Raw genomic sequence first — 18,653 nt, 5'->3', positions numbered from 1 at the left:
CATTATATTTGAGCTATGGGTCAAGGATTTTGCTTGTTATTCACAGCATTGTTACTGAAAGGATAATATCATGACTACACAGTAGCTTCTGATTTCCAGTTGTATTGATTTGCTTGGTAGGAAGTAGTGAGGTTGAGCAAATACTTTTTGCAGGACATTTTGCTGAAAGATTGAGAGATTGAGCTTGTATCCCAAATGGCATCCTATTCCCTATACAGTTCACTACTTTTGATGAGAGCCTTGTGGGTCTTGTTCGAAAGGAGTGGGAATATGGTGCCATTTGGGACGTATAGCACTGGGCATCTGGACAGACAGCAGTGCCTCCTTAATGTAGCTCGTTTCTCTCAATGTTTTACTTTCCCAACGTCACATCACAGCAACATTCAACTAATACCCGTCAATTAAATAATGTATAGTGTACATAGCAAATGCAGAGAGAGAGAGAGAGAGAGAGAGAGAGAGAGAGAGAGACAGACGGATTCAGAGAGAGAGGGAAAATTAATCAGAAACGTTTTTTCAGGGGGGGGTGAAATATAATTACATAATTGGAAGCTTGTGACTTCACAGCACAGATGCAGTGCCATCTTGTGTGCTAAGCAGCTCTGTCATGGATCTGATCCAACTTTTCGCCTTAGCGGATGGCAGACATGTGTGAGGCGTTAAAGAGAGATAGACTGTATTATTATGGTTTGCTCTTGCATTTCTGTCTGAGCAGCCTGGTCTCATAGACTAGACGTAACATAGTAAACTAAATCCGAGAAGCTTAATTGTGCTGAATAAAACTATAAACGCATGTTTTCATGAGCTGAAATAAAAGATCCCACAAATTTTCCATACACACAAAAAGCATATTTATACATTGTTTTGGTGCACAAATTTGTTTACATCATGTTAGTGAGCAGTTCTCCTTTGCTAAAATAATCCATCCACCTGATAGGTGTGGCATATCAAGAAGCTGATTAAGCAGCAAGATCATTACACAGGTGCACCTTGTGCTGTGGACAATAAAAGGCCACCCTAAAATGTGCAGTTGTGTCACACAACACAGTGCCACAGATGTCCCAAGTTTTAAGGGAGCGTGCAATTGGCATGCTGACTGTAGGAATGTCCATCAGAGCTGTTGCCAGATAATTGAATGTTAATTTCTCTACTATAAGCTGCCTCCAACGTTGTTTTAGAGAATTTGGCAGTACGTCCAGCCGGCCTCACAACCGCAGACCACGTGTAACAATGCCAGCCCAGGACCTCCACATCCGGGCTTCTTCACCTGCGGGATTATCTGAGACCAGGCACCCGGACAGCTGATGACACTGTGCACAACCAAAGAGTTTCTGCACAATCTGTCAGAAACCGTCTCAGGGAAGCTCACCTGCGTGATTGTCATCCTCACCAGGGTCACCTGGTTCTTGACCTGACTGCAGTTTGGCGTTGTAACCGACTACAGTGGGCAAATGCTCACCTTCGATGGTCACTGAGACATTGGAGAAGTGTGCTGTTCACAGATGACTCCCAGGTTTCAACTGTACCGGGCAGATGGTGTCGTGTGGACGAGCAGTTTTCTGATGTCAATGCTGTGACCAGAGTGCCCCATGGTGGCAGGAATGGTTATGGAATGGCAGGCATAAGCTATGGAAAACAAACACAATTGCATTTTAACGATGGCAATTTGAATGCACAGAGATACCGTGATATTGAGGCCCATTGTCATGCCATTCATCCACTGCCATCACCTCATGGTTTCAGCATGATAATGCATGGCCCCTGTCGCAAGGATCTGTACAAAACAAGCTGAAAATGTCAAAGTTCTTCCACGGCCTGCATACTCACCAGACAGGTCACCCATTAAGCATGTTTGGGATGCTCTGGATCGACGTGTAGGACAGCGTATGCCAGTTCCCGACAATATCTAGCAACTTGGCACAGCCATTGAAGTGTGGAGTGCGACAACATTCCACAGGCCACGATCAACAGCATGATCAACTCTATGTGAAGGAGATGTGTCGTGCTGCATGAGGCAAATGGTAATCACACCAGATACTGACTGGCTTTCTGATCCACGCCCCTACTTTTTTTTTAAGGTATCTCTGATCAACAGATGAATATCTATATTCCCAGTCATGTGAAATCCATAGATTAGGGCCTAATGAATTCATTTCAATTGACTGATTTCCTTATATGAACTGTAACTCAGAAAAATCTTAGACATTTTTACATGTTGGGTTTATATTTTTATTTAGTGAGATATGTTACGTTTGGTATGTAACATAAGATAGAAGATTACTTATGGCAAAATTGAAAGTAGGGTGGTTGGTCGGGGTGAATGGTGGCAGTATAATGAAAATGTTGTTCGAATCCCATCATGGACATCTTTAGCACTTGAGCTAATCTGCAACTTTTCAATGACTTAATACTTTTGAGCTACTTTGCAACTACTTGGCATGTTAGCGAACCCTTCCCCTAACCCTAATCCGAACCCTTTTAGCTAACTCCTAACCTTAAACCTAAACTTAAGCATAACCCCTAACCCTAACCCCTAGCCTAGCTAACGTTAGCCAGTCAGTTAACGTTAGCGTTAGCCACCTAGCTAACATTAGCTACAACAAATTAGAATTAGTAACATACGCTTGCCAATTCATAACGTATTGTATGTTTTGCAAATTCACAACATATTGTATGAGTTACAATTCATAACATATCATACGAATTTTAAATCATAACATATCATACGAAATGGAAACGTAACATACGAAATAAGAAACGTAACATATCATTCTATATTGGGATTTTCGGATTTCCTTACTGAATAATACAAAGTGCTCTGAGACTAGATTTGTCTGAGACCAAGAATGTCACTCATCAGATGAGCTCTTGTTGTTGTTTTGTGTGTCCCATTTGATTCATAGACACAGCAGTTTAAAAAACAAACAGATTATTTTTAGCCCTTTAAACAATAACCAGTGAATTTAACACATCAGTCAAATGTGTCTTAATATAGGTTGTTATGGAAACATTCAAATCAATACTGATGTGATCAAAAATCAAGTACTTGTATAAGTGCACATAAAATGCACACACTGAATGACAAAAGGGTCGCCAGGGATTATTTTTGCCCTGTCGCTTTCCACAGTGAGAATGGCGGCTATGATTTATGTTGCATCTCAGGATGACAAGACCACTGCGAACAACTTTTCAGTGGCCTAGCAGATGCAACAGAAAATTGGGTCACTCACAAAATGCAAAGGGTTCTGTCTCAGGCTAACAAATTCAATCAGTCACTCCTTCCCACGAGGTCATTTTAATAATGCGGGATGACAGGGAGCTCTCTGGCCACACAAAATGTAATCTTTCCTCTGCCTCTTTCGGGAATTCAAAAATATGATTTTTTTTTTCCCTTGCTGGTGTGTAATCTGTGGACAATGCTTGTTGCCGGGTATTGGTGTTAAATTGAGGCGTTTCTTTCACATATTGAAAATCATATTACTGACAATGACAAGCGTATTGATTCAAACCGTCACTATAGTATCCTCTCCATACAAATATTAAGTTATGGGTATTTATTGTACTATTTTCTCCATTCAAATATCAACATCTGTTCATTTTGCGCAAATGTAAAATGGACATGAAATTGAACAAATGCAAGCCAGTCAGTGATCATCTGTCTAAGGGCTTAGCTCACAGATCAAACACTATTGAACAGCTACACGGATTCCAAGCAGCCCTATGTTACTGGTCTTGATGAGCGATCTAATTAACACATTTTTAACAACTTTGCAACTACCTAGCATGTTAGCTAACCCTTCCCCTAATCCTAGTCGTAACCCTTTTAGCTAACCCTTCCCCTAACACTAACCTTCACCCTTTAACCTAACTCCTAAAATGAACCCTAACCTTAAACCTAACCCCTAGCCTAGCTAACGTTAATCATGAACTACTGTATCTTTGGCCTCGAGAGGTGTTTAAATTCCTCTTGTGTGATTTAGAATTCTGGCCACTTCAACATTTGCTTAATGTCGGCTTCCGCAGCAAGGGACAGCTCCTTCACAGAAACTCAACATCAACCCTGGTAGGTTACTGTGGTAGTCAAATTCCTGTAGTGGATTAGCTTCATAATTCTGTATGAACACTGGAATACCTCATTGTTCCGATGAAGGGCTAATGCCAAAAATTGCAGGTATTACAATAGTATTTGTCATGGTCTTACAGGCTAACAAATCTCTCCTCTCTGTGTGTGAGGCTTGGGTGTGAATGAATGATATGGCACTTATTTTCACATCGTATTTGCTATATTTTTATCAAATCTGATAGACCGTGCTCTCAGTGACTGACTTCAATTTGCAGGATCAGAAATCTGTAATTACCTGGCTTCGATCCTCTTAGGGATCTTAAAGATTATTCTGCACACAGCCTATACTACACACAGCAGCCTCTCTCTCTCTCTCTCTCTCTCTCTCTCTCTCTCTCTCTCTAGAGGGAGTAGTGTGTTTGTGAGATTAGAATAATTTTCTTTCATTTCAAAGGGCCAATTCTATTGCTGTAAAATAGGCTTTTGTAAATAAGAGAATGTATCATGCACATTACATTCGCTACAGTTGTTCCATTCTACTCTGTTATATTTAGGGGATTTTATTATTTTCTAGGGCTGGGGTGTCAAACTCATTCCATGGAGGGCCTAGTTACTGCAGGTTTGAGTTTTTTCCTTTCAGTTACAGTTTTTCTCAATTGCTAAAACACTATTTCTGAAACCTTGCTCCATTTCCTGAAAACATTAAACACAAAAGCTCATCTTCAAGCACTATTGACATAACCTCTGACTCTTCTTGCAAAATGAAACATTCGCCTCAAAACAGTTTTACCTGTGTTCAAAATCAAACACTGCTGTCAAATCATAAACAAAGTGATCAAAATGATATACACTCTCAAGCAGTCAGTAAACAATACACCGAAAAATAGAAAGCACATTGTTCAAAACATACAATTCTCAGGGAGAAGTACATTTTTTATCTAAAAAAATATTCATATTTTTCCCTCATTGTCTTTTGATGAACGAAAACATGTTCTATCATAGTAGCTAAAAATGTATCAGAAATTACTACTCTGCTTTGCTCTTTGCAATTTTGTTTTTTGTTCTTCCTCCTCCTTGTACCCCTATTTTTACAGTACTGTACCCTGCATCTCACAAACTTGTCCTTTGTCTCTGTGATATTGTAATTCTTGTTCTTTGTTGATATGAACCTGCAACCAGTCCAAATCTATTGAGCAGTCAGTACTGTTAATAAATGGAAAGTGCAATGTTCAGGGCCATACAATTTGTCCATTGTACAGTATACAGCCTATAATGCAATGTACTACAGTATCCATTCTCAGACTTTCTCCTTCCCACCTTCAACAACCTGTTTGCTCTCTGAACTGGCTTATATGGGTTGTGTCGCATCATTTGAAACAGGTTAAATACATTTTGAGTGGTTGTGTTCAATCAATGACATATGTTCGCTATTTGTATTTGATTGTTGCCCCTTGTGTTTACCAGTATGGATGACATATGCATTATAGTGCAGAATGTGTTTTGAGAATGAGAATGTGTTTAGAGTTTTGCTGAAATGTCTAAGTGAGATCTGCAAATTGTGTTTTATCATGTGAAATGGTTTAAAACCTGTTGGTGTTAGGGGGCAGTATTTTCATTTTTGGAAAAAAAAACTTTCCCGTTTTAAATGGGATATTTTGTCAGGAAAAGATGCTAGAATTTGCATATAATTGACAGCTTTCGATAGAAAACACTCTAACGTTTCCAAAACTGTAAAGATATTGTCTGTGAGTATAACAGAACTAAGCGAAAGCCCGAGAAAAATCCAATCCGGAAGTGCCCCAGGTTTTGAAAGTGCTGCGTTCCAATGACTCCCTATCTGGGGCGGCAGGGTAGCCTAGTGGTTAGAGCATTGGACTAGTAACCGGAAGGTTGCAAGTTCTGAGCTGACAAGGTACAAATCTGTCGTTCTGCCCCTGAACAGGCAGTTAACCCACTGTCCCTAGGCTGTCATTGAAAATAAGAATTTGTTCTTAACTGACTTGCCTAGTTAAATAAAGGTAAAATAAATAAAAAAATGGCTGTGAATGTACCATCAACGAGCTTATGCTTTCTACCTATTCCCCAAGGTGTCTACAGCATTGTGACGTAGTTTTACGCATTTCTGTTGAATAATAGCCACATTGCGTAACTGGTCCGAGAGAGATTGGTCCTAGAGAAAAAGGAATTGTCCCGACGGATATATTATCGAATAGATATTAGAAAAACACCTTGAGGATGGATTCTAAACAACATTTGCCATGTTTCTGTCGATATTATGGAGCTAATTTGGAAAAAAAATTGCAGTTGTGGTGACTGCAATTTCCGGGCGATTTCTCAGCCAAACGTGGAGAACAAACGGAGCTGTTTCGCCTACAAAAATAATATTTTGGGAAAAAAATGAACTTTGGCTATCTACCTGGGAGTCTCGTGAGTGAAAACATCCGAAGTTCATCAAAGGTAAACGATTTAATTTTATTGCTTTTCTGATTTCCGTGACAAGGTTGCTTGCTGCTAGCAAGGCATAATGCTATGCTAGGCTATTATAAACTTACACAAATGCTTGTCTAGCGTTGGCTGTAAAGCATATTTAGAAAATCTGAGATGACAGGGTGATTAACAAAAGGCTAAGCTGTGTTCCAATATATTTCACTTGTGATTTTCATGAATAGGAATATTTTCTAGGAAGATTTATGTCCGTTGCGTTATGCTAATTAGTGTAAGATGATGAAAACGGTCCCGTTCACGGGATGGGGTGTCACTAGAGGTTAAGGTATTAACAACAGACTGCATAATTAGCTAAATGAGTCCAGGCAACTGAGAACTTTGTTCAGCCAATGGGTTTTAGTGTTTTAGCAATTGAGAAAAACTGTAATAAGCCCTAAACAACCAGGTGTGGGGTGTTCCTTACTAATTAGTCACCTTAATTCATCAATCAAGTACAAGGGAGGTGGGGAAACTTTTAAATTTTATGAATAATGACTAAACAATATTTACATTTAAATAGAACTATAACTAATTAAACTCTACCCTGTTTTACAATATCTGATTAATAATGTTAGTTCCTAAGAAAGAGGTTATGTAGCATGGACAAGGGGTAATTGGAAATGATAACCATTGTGTAGGAAGGAATGTGTGTGTGTCTTAAGTAAGCAAAGAGGGTCATTAACCTATGTTTGAACCTGCTCAACTATAACTCTGTGGCGATCAAATAAGACAGCGAGAGCCTCTCCAGGTTTTCCTTATCTGGAACTGTCTGCTAAAGTGGTAATAAATTATGGTGAGACTTCAGGAGTTAATCCAGATATATTGTGTGTCATGTATGTGCGCTAGTGAATTGGAATGAACTTTTGAACCTGCTTTGTCCTGGTCGAGAGGAGGAAGGACATTTTAAACCTATGACATCATATTATATATATAAACTGTTGTACAGGGTTCTATGAGCAGCGCGCTCTCGAGAATAAATGCTATTGGCTAATTTTGATAGACTGGTCTCTGTCTATTTCATGCAAATAAGGATCTTACAAATTCATAGAAACAGACAGAATTATTTTAATTGAATTGGATAATGAACACATATAGGAATTGTTCAATTCCTTTGACAGAAACCCACAGACACTTGGCCTTCCGTGGAATGAGCTTGTTACCTATGTTCTAGGGCTTCCATTCAGCAGTTTAATGTTCTAAGTTCTACATTCTACCACAGTAATTGAAAGCTACATGTTCACATGGTTACAGCTGTTGCTTGGTTTATAGATAGTCTAATACAATTGGTATTCTAGTCGCAGAGTGCTGAATCAGGCCTCTGACCCCTGTCAATAAACCCGTGGTATGGTCACATGTTACAAGAGATAATGAGAACAACTTTCTAAAAAGAAAGGATTCACACATGACCAAAAGGTCTTATGCATTCTCATTTATTTTTAAGGACATTTAAAAAATAAATATTTGGCAGACATACTGTCTATTCCACTGAATCTCATAAAAATTTATATTTTGTATACCCAACTAATATTTCAGCGTTCCAATTGCAGGAGTACATGCAGACCGATATACTGTATTTATTGAACACTAAGTTGATTTTAATATTGATACTGAACAAAAACTAGGATTGGTGGAAACATTTTGCATTGCTATGTCAAAGACATACATGCTTTATTAAATCCCCCTAAAATGTCATGTTAATTTCCTCCTTTTCATTACGAATTAAAGTTTAGGAGTTTTAGGATTGGTTAATGAGCGCATTGAAAACCCTTAGCAAGGACATAATCATCTAGAGCTCTTCTTCTCTCCCGTAGAACTATCCTGTGGTTAATGGGGTCACCCGTAATTATCATGCCATTAATGTAACGTCATGCCCCTTCCTGTGACTCCAGATAAAGAGAGAAGATGGAAGCAAGCAGCAATCCAACAAAATTATTTGAAAGGTTCTTAACAGAGGACAAAGTTTTTGCCTCTCTCTTTTTCTATTTCTCTTTTTCTTTCTCACTCTCTCTTCACCTGAGGCCCCTGTTCTCTATTCTAAGTGGACAACATTATCATGCAAGCGAGCATCGCCCTTAGGATGCCAAGGGATCTAATCAGGGCCAGGTAAAGACCTGTCAAAGTGGGAGGAAGACAGGGAGATAGTGAGAGCCGGAGGAGATTGTATTGATTTTCAGTTCACCACATCCCTCTACGTGTTTAATGTACACAAAGCTCATGTATTATGCAGTAGGAAACAAATGGCAACGAAGAGACGCGCAGAGGCAATAAACAACACCGTCTCACAGGTATGCCCTAGCTGCTGTCTGTCCCTAGCTGCTGGCTAGCTGTCTGAATTGCCGTGACCCCAACCAACCTCACTACTCACTGGGCCCTTATGATCACTCGACTAAGCATGCCTCTCCTTAATGTCAATAAGCATTGTCCATTGCTGTTCTGGTTAGTGTTTATTGGCTCATTTCACTGTATTGCCTCTAGCCCTGCTCATTATACCTTATCCAACCTTTCAGTTCCACCACCCACACATGCGATGACATCACCTGGTTTCAATGATGTTTCTAGAGACAATATCTCTCTCATCATCACGCAATACCTAGGTTTACCGCCACTGTATTCACATCCTATCATACCTTTGTCTGTACATTATACCTTGAACCTATTTCATTGCCCCCAGAAACCTCATTTTTCTCTCTGTTCTGGACATTCTAAATGACCAACTCTCATAGCTTTTAGCTGTACCCTTATCCTACTCCTCCTCTGTTCCTCTGGTGATGTAGAGGTGAATCCAGGCCCTGCAGTTCCTAGCTCCACTCTTATTCCCCAGGCGCTCTCTTTTGATGACATCTGTAACTGTAATCCCTAAATTTGTTTTATTCACGGCTTTAGCACACTCTGCCAATCCGGATGTTCTAGCCGTGTCTGAATTCTGGCTTAGGAAGACCACCAAAAATTCTGAAATCTTCATCCCTAACTACAATATTTTCAGACAAGATAGAACGGCCAAAGGGGGCGGTGTTGCAATCTACTGCAAATATAGCCTGCAGAGTTCTGTCCTACTATCCAGGTCTGTACCCAAACAATTTGAACTTATACTTTTAAAAATCCACCTCTCTAAAAACAAGTCTCTCACCGTTTCCGCCTGCTATAGACCACCCTCTGCCCCCAGCTGTGCTCTGGACACCAGATGTGAACTGATTGCCCCCCATCTATCTTCAGAGCTCGTGCTGCTAGGCGACCTAAACTGGAACATGCTTAACACTCCAGCCATCCTACAATCTAAGCTTGATGCCCTCAATCTCACACAAATTATCTATGAACCTACCAGGTACCACCCCAAAGCCGTAAATACGGGCACCCTCATAGATATCATCCTAACCAACTTGCCCTCTAAATACACCTCTGCTGTTTTCAACCAAGATCTCAGCGATAACTGCCTCATTGCCTGCATCTGTAATGGGTCAGCGGTCAAACGACCTCCACTCATCACTGTCAAACGCTCCCTGAAACACTTCTGCGAGCAGGCCTTTCTAATCCACCTGGCCGGGGTATCCTGGAAGGATATTGATCTCATCCCGTCAGTAGAGGATGCCTGGTTATTAAAAAAAAAATGCCTTCCTCACCATCTTAAATAAGCATGCCCCATTCAAGAAATTTAGAACCAGGAACAGATATAGCCCTTGGTTCTCTCCAGACCTGACTACCCATAACCAACACAAAAACATCCTATAGCGTTCTGCATTAGCATCGCACAGCCCCCATGATATGCAACTTTTCAGGGAAGGTAGAAACAAATATACACAGACAGTTAGAAAAGCCAAGGCTAGCTTCTTCAAGCAGAAATTTGCTTCCTGCAACACAAACTCAAAAAGGTTCTGGGACACTGTAAAGTACATAGAGAATAAGAACACCTCCTCCCAGCTGCCCACTGCACTGAGGATAGGAAACATTGTCACCACCGATAAATCCACTATAATTGAGATTTTCAATAAGCATTTTTCTACGGTTGGCCATGTTTTCCACCTGGCTACCCCTACCCCGGTCAACAGCACTGCACCCCCCACAGCAACTCGCCCAAGCCTTCCCCATGTATCCTTCTCCCAAATCCAGTCAGCTGATGTTCTGAAAGAGCTGCAAAATCTGGACCCCTACAAATCAGCTGGGCTAGACAATCTGGACCCTTTCTTTCTAAAATTATCTGCCGAAATTGTTGCAACCCCTAGCCTGTACAACCTCTCTTTCGTGTCGTCTGAGATTCCCAAAGATTGGAAAGCAGCTGCGGTCATCCCCCTCTTCAAAGGGGGGAACACTCTTGACCCAAACTGCTACAGACCTATATCTATCCTACCCTGCCTTTCTAAGGTCTTCGAAAGACAAGCCAACAAACAGATTACCGATCATTTCGAATCCCACCATAGCTTCTCCGCTATGCAATCTTGTTTCAGAGCTGGTCATGGGTGCACCTCAGCCACTCTTAAGGTCCTAAACTATATCTTAACCGCCATCGATAAGAAACAATACTGTGCAGCCGTATTCATTGACCTGGCCAAGGCTTTCGACTGTCAATCACCACATCCTCATCGGCAGGCTCGATAGCCTTGGTTTCTCAAATGATTGCCTCGCCTGGTTCACCAACTACTTCTCTGATAGAGTTCAGTGTGTCAAATCGGAGGGCCTGTTGTCCGGTCCTCTGGCAGTCTCTATGGGGGTGCCACAGGGTTCAATTCTTGGACCAACTCTCTTCTCTATATACATCAATGATGTCGCTCTTGCTGCTGGTGAGTCTCTGATCCACCTCTACGCAGACGACACCATTCTGTATACTTCTGGCCCTTCTTTGGACACTGTGTTAATTAACAACCCTCCAGACGAGCTTCTATGCCATACAACTCTCCTTCCGTGGACTCCAATTGCTTTTAAATACAAGTGAAACTAAATGAATGCTCTTCAACCGATCGCTGCCTGCACCTGGGACACTGCCTGCTCATCCAACATCACTCCTCTGGACGGTTCTGACTTAGAATATGTGGACAACTACAAATACCTAGGTGTCTGGTTAGACTGTAAACTCTCCTTCCACTCACATCAAACATCTCCAATCCAAAGTTAAATCTAGAATTGGCTTCCTATTTCGCAACAAAGCATCCTTCAGTCATGCTGCCATACATACCTTTGTAAAGTTGACCATCCTACCGATCCTCGACTTCGGCGATGTCATTTACAAAATATCCTCCAATACCATACTCAATAAATTGGATGCAGTCTATCACAATGCCATCTGTTTTGTCACCAAAGCCCCATATACTACCCACCACTGCGACCTGTACGCTCTTGTTGGCTGGCCCTCGCTTCATACTCATCGCCAAACCCACTGGCACCAGGACATCTTCAAGACCCTGCTAGGTAAAGTCCTCCCTTATCTCAGCTCGCTGGTCACCATAGCACCACCCCACCTGTACCACGCGCTCCAGCAGGTATATCTCTCTGGTCACCCCCAAAATCAATTCTCCCTTTGGCCGCCTCTCCTTCCAGTTCTCTGCTGCCAATGACTGGAACAAACTACAAAAATCTCTGAAACTGGAAACACTTATCTCCCTCACTAGCTTTAAGCACCAGCTGTCAGAGCAGCTCACAGACTACTGCACCTGTACATAGCCCCTCTATAATTTAGCTCAAACAACTACCTCTCCCCCTACTGTATTTATTTATTTTGCTCCTTTGCACTCCATTATTTCTATCTCTACCTTGCACATTCTTCCACTGCAAATCTACCATTCCAGTGTTTTACTTGCTATATTGTATTTAATTCGCCACAATGGCCTTTATTTATTTTTTATTTTTTTGCCTTTACCTCCCTTATCTCACCTAATTTGCTCACAATGTATATAGACTTATTTTTCTACTGCATTATTGACTTTATGTTTTTTTTACTCCATGTGTAACTTTATGTTGTTGTATGTGTCGAACTGCTTTGCTTTATCTTGGCCAGGTCGCAATTGTAAATGAGAACTTGTTCTCAACTTGCCTACCTGGTTAAATAAAGGTGAAATAATGAAAAATAAAATAAATAAATAAATGCCCAATAAATTAAATTAAAAGTGCTAACAAAACATGATTTGAAAGTGGTAGATGTATGAATGTATGTCACGAATCAACCCCCAGCACCATCTTCACACCCCGTGCGGGGATACACCTCAAGTGTACCTGCTGAAAGAAAATGATAACTCCAGGACGTTTACAATCATGTGGTTTCCCTCCCCGGGTAACGTGTAAATATGAATGACCTGGTTTGGATGTAGCCAACCCAGTTGATGAAACAAATAGGAGGGGCTCCATTGATATGATCACTTTTATCTCACTATCTATTTTTTGGGGATCTATTATCTCCATTATTTCTAAATGTATTTGTCAAATGCTCTATTTATGTCCCAGGGAAGGATAATTATGGGTTGTATATGCTATGTACTGTATAATTACACAATATTTGACTGTACTATATTAACATATATGATTTACAACTCTCCTGATTTGGTTGACAAACTTTAGTGTCTCTGACACCGTAGTGGTATAACACACAATTCCCAGAAAGGGTTTCTCTTTAGCACAGCGCCTGCTTTTCTCTCCAGCAAACCCATCGAGGAGCAGTGCAGCAGAAATAAACGGCTGTAACTCCATCTAATGTCCTTGAGCTGCTCGGAGAGAGACCTCTGGTCTATAAACATGGGATCCACTGCAGCTCACAAGGAACGCAAGCCGCAGTGCGAAGGAAACCTGTCAACTAAAATCAAGACGTTGCATTCCCAGCTCCTGTTCCAGCTGCATAGCACCACAGAATGGAATGTCCTTTAAAGTTCCACTGAGAGTCTGTTGATTGGGAAAGTAAGAAGGGAAAATGACTTGCGATGATGTCAGGCCATATCGGTGAATATGATTTGCTGTTAAATTTCAGATATTTTGTTTAGACAATTTTAAGCTAGTAGTCTTGGTAGAGCATGGCTCTTGCAATGCCAGGGTTGTGGGTTCCATTCCCACGGGGAACCATTATGAAAATGTATGCGCTCTGGAGCGTCTGCTAATTGACGTAATTGTAAAATGTAGTTAATGAATGTTACTCTTAGACCTACGATTAATTGAGAGATAGGTGTGTGAGTACCCTCACCAAGGCTTGCATGTACCCACTGAAAATGTCTGGGAGTTCAGCACACAAGGTAAGAATATGCAGCTTGGGAGCTTTGTTGACTTTGTCATACTGCAGTATGACAGAAATGGCCTACAATTCACTTGGAGTAGGCTGGTGGGACTAGCTATAGGCGGACAGGCTCATTGTAATGGCTGGAATGGAATCAATTACAATGGGCCAGTCCTCCTATAGCTCCAGCTTCCTCTGAATACACAGTATTCATTGAAAAATCTTTGACAATATTTCCCGCAGCTATTTAAAAAAAAATCTGAAATGTTCTTCAGCCATAACCATACAAAGCCTACATGCCTGTATGTAATAACTATAATCACTAATATCCTTTCCCACAATTCTTTCAGGGCCTTTTACAGTTCAGCATAAATACCACTCACTGATGAAGAGGCATTAACCCTCTCTGAGGGTGTCTCAGGGGGAATTTGGATATGCTAGACACATATTTCCATTTCACACCACACACTTGTACAGGCTACATACTTGTACATGTTGTCACACCCTAATCTTTCACCTGTCTTGTGCTTGTCTCCACCCCTCCACCAGGTGTCTCCGATTTTCCCCTATTATTCCCTGTGTACTTGTCTTTTCAAGTCTTACCAGCTTGTTTTCACATTTTCCAGTATCTCTAGTTTCTGTTTTCTAGTCTTCCCGGTTCTGATCATTCTGCCTGCCCTGAGCCTTCGTGCCGTTCTGCCCTTGATTAACTCTGCCTTGGATTAGTGACCACTGCCTGCCCTTGACCTGACATTTGCCTGCCCCCTGTTTTTTAATAGACATCTGAGATTCTAAATGTCTGCCGCCTGTGTTTGCATCTTGTTCTTACCATGAGTCATGTTACATGTGTGGAACAGCACAAATATAAGCACCCCCTATTTAACCTTTGATTTAAAGAGAACTGTATGTCATGTAATGCCAAAGAAGTTCATTATATTTCCTTGGATTGTAGGTAAATGCTCTGTGCTTTCTCGATAATTCAATGCAGAGGAGAATGTTTCATTTTCTGACTTAGGTGACCGCCATATCGTTGTCATTAGGGATATTCATCAAAAACCATAGCAACAGTGGCAGAAAACATACAGGGTAGAGAGGTAACTCACATTATGGGATTCCAGAAACAGTTTTCAGTACCCGAGAATTCAGTAATGTTCCTTTCTTAAAAAATATACTTCCTTTGAGTCATGACATGACAAATAAAATTCAACCAAAGATTTCAGGAACTGTATCTGGGGGTTTTTGTGGCCAATTTCTTTTGCCTTGAGCTCTTGGATGTCCTTGCCAGTCTGAATGAGAGCAAGAGCGAGTGAGTGAGTGAGTGTGTGTGTGTGTGTGTGTGTGTGTGTGTGTGTGTGTGTGTGTGTGTGTGTGTGTGTGAGTGTGAGTGAGAGAGGAGAGAGAGAGTGTGTGAGTGTGAGAGAGAGAGGAGAGATAGAGTAAAACAGACTAATTAGCAATTTTGAGTATAGGTTAATTGCTACAGAGACACACAGTGTGAGTCCTAATCAACACTTTACTTGGCTGAGATATTCAAGCGAAAACACGTACAGGCAAATACACACACTAACTTGCATGCAAACATTCATGCATGTACGCGCACGCACTCACACACACAACGCGCACAGCCACACACACACACACACACAGGCAGGCACAAATACACACATGTACACAAAAAACACAAGCAAAGTAGGACAGAGCATCTTTCATCTGTGTCTACACTGTACCCCACCCTCACCACAGGGGGTAGCTTTTGTTAAATTAAGGCTTAGTACTGAGGCTGGGTTCTAAATACACACACACACACACACACACGCACACACACACACACACACACACACACACACACACACACACACACACACACACACACACACACACACACACACACACACACACACCAAATCAATGACAACAACACTGTGTGTGAGAGTTTGTTGACAATCCGCCAATATTATCACAGATGTGGATGTTGAGGGGGACAATAATACGTGACACAGGGCTGCTAGAAAGATTTTACTCTGTTGTTGTAACATTTTTCATATGTTTTTGTTGCTTGTACCTAATATGCATAAAGACCAGAAATATGTGCTTTTACTGCCTGGCAATCATCCAGCCAGCTCCAGAATGAGGATAATTGGGTGAGCGTCAGACCCTGGTGTCCACTGGCTGAGGGGAGGCTAGCAGGGGGCACACATAATCTTTGATAGGTTGAATTGAGGTCACCCAGAAGGTCAACTCTAGCTTGACATCTGAGTTATTAGTCTGGGAATGAGAAGGTAGGCCTACTGTATGTACAGTGCATTCGGGAAGTATTCAGACCCCTTGACTTTTCCCACATTTTGTTATGTTACAGCCTTATTCTAAAAGTATTACTTATTTATTTTCCTCATCAATCTACACACAATACTCCATAATGACAAAGCAAAAACATTTTTGCAAATGTATATAAAATAAAAAATGGAAATATTACATTTACATACATTTTCAGACCCTTTACTCAGTACTTTGTTGAAGCACCTATGGCAGCATTTACAGCCTCGAGTCTTCTTAGATATGATGCTACAAGTTTGACACAGTTTTATTTGGGGAGATCCTCAGATTATTCTCTGCAAATCCTTGCAACCTCTTTGAGGATGTATGGAGAGCATCGCTGCACAGCTATTTTCAGGTCTCTCCGGAGATGTTCAATCAGGTTCAAGTCCGGGCTCTGGCTGGGCCACTCAAGGACATACAGAGACTTATCTCTAAACCACTCCTGCATTGTCTTGGCTGTGTGCTTGGGGATGTTGTCCTGTTGGAAGGTGAACCTTCGCCCCAGGTTTTCATCAAAGAACTCTGTACTTTTCTCTGTTCAGCTTTCCCTCGATTCTGACTAGTCTCCCAGTCCCTGCCGCTGAAAAACATCCCCACAGCATGATGATGCCACCACCATGCTTCACCGTAGGGACGGTGCCAGGATTCCTCCAGACGTGATGCTTGGCATTCAGGCCAAAGAGTTCAATCTTGGTTTCATCAGACCAGAGAATCTTGGTTCTCATGGTCTGAGAGTCCTTTAGGTGCCTTTTGGCAAACTCCAAGCGTGCTGTCATGTGCCTTTTACTGAGGAATGGCTTCCGTCTGACCTATCTATCATAAAGGCCTGATTGGTGGAGTCCTGCAGAGATGGATGTCCTTCTGGAAGGTTCTCCCTTCTCCACAGACAAACTCTGGAGCTCAGTCAAAGTGACTATTGGGTTCTTGATCACCTCCCTGGCCAAGGCACTTGTCCCCTGATTGCTCAGTTTGGCCGGGTGACCAGCTCTAGGAAGAGTCTTGGTGGTTCCAAACTTCTTCCATTTAAGAATGATGGAGGCCACTGTGTTCTTGGGGACTGCAGACATTACTGCAGATATTTTTTGGTACCCTTCCCCAGATCTGTGCTTTGACACAATCCTGTCTCAGAGCTCTACGGACAATTCCTTCGACCTCATGGCTTGGTTTTTGCTGCTCTGACATGCACTGTCAACTGTGGGACCTTATGTAGACAGGTGTGTACCTTTCCAAAATATGTCCAAATAATTGAATTTACCACAGGTGGACTCCAATCAAGTTGTAGAAACATCTCAAGGATGATCAATGGAAACAGGATGCACCTGAGCTCAATTTCGAGTCTCATAGGAAATGGTCTGAATACTTATGTAAATAAGGTATTTCTGTTTAATTTTTTTATACATTTGATAAATACATTTAAAAAATCTGTTTCGCTTCGTCATTATGGGCTATTGCGTGTTGATGGATGAAGATTATTACTATTTTAGAATAAGGTTGTAAAGCTTTAAAAAATGCAAAAAGCGAAGGTGTCTGAATACTTTCAGAATGCACTGTATGTATGGTTTGACAGGCAGCCTTAGAGGTGACCAAACTGAAACTGTACTCAATTCCTCTGGAATCTGGTCCAGTTGGTCCACTGGTGCTTTGTGTTACTTGTTTCAGACGGTTGAGAACAACAGAACAGACTGAAGGGTGACCCAAGCGTATTGGTTACTCTTGAGTAACCTCGGTTCTCTGAAGGAGAGAATGATATGTCAGCACTGACGTCCCTACATCCAATTCAATTAAAAACATCTCAGGTAGCATATGCACCATCCTCAGCAGGTCGGCAGAGACCGGATGCATCCGGTTTTCAGGGGAAATGTAAAGAGAGCCTGTGACATGACATCCACTATTGGACAGTAACAAGGCAACACTCCATCTTAACTCTTTATCAATATTTACTGAATTGGTTGAACAGTGCTGAAGAGAACCTCCCTGGACAGATTTGTTTTTATCATCAGGAAAAAAATAAAGAAAAGCCATTATATTAGGTTGAATACACACTTTAAACAAGCCTTCATCACAAGGTCCATGATTTCTTGAATGTATAATCCTGAATGGTAAAAGTCTAGGGGTTTTTCTTCATTCAAACCTGTGACTAATGATCGTCCACTTGTGATTTAGCAATACAACATGGCTTTAGCATGCAGACAGAGGAAAGGTCATTGTCTTACATCTCCTTTTGAATGATAATGAGCAGCTTCGTTGCTCTCATGTTCTTAATTCGTGTGATTCTTCTGTCTGTATGTGCATCCCAAAAGGCACCCTATTCCCTTGATAGTGCACTACTTTTAACCAGGGCCAATAGGGTTAAGGTCAGGGAGTAGTGTGCCATTTGGGACGCAAGTCATATCTCATTAATAATCTGTCACACAGGATTGCCTTTTACGTTAGAGATCTAGAGGTTATTTGATTCAATCTTTCATGTCACTATGTCAAATACCTGTGAGTAGTGTGATGCAAAATATATATACAAAATAAAAAAAACACTAAAATCATGTATTGGCATGGATATGCATGATGTTATGAGAATTGGTATGTTGATGTTATGTTATTTTCCCAAGAGAG

The sequence above is a fragment of the Oncorhynchus mykiss genome, chromosome 7, assembly GCF_013265735.2.
Source record: "Oncorhynchus mykiss isolate Arlee chromosome 7, USDA_OmykA_1.1, whole genome shotgun sequence".
In the NCBI taxonomy this organism is placed as follows: domain Eukaryota; kingdom Metazoa; phylum Chordata; class Actinopteri; order Salmoniformes; family Salmonidae; genus Oncorhynchus; species Oncorhynchus mykiss.
The sequence above is the reverse complement of the archived record's forward strand: the minus strand, read 5'-3'. Positions refer to the sequence as shown.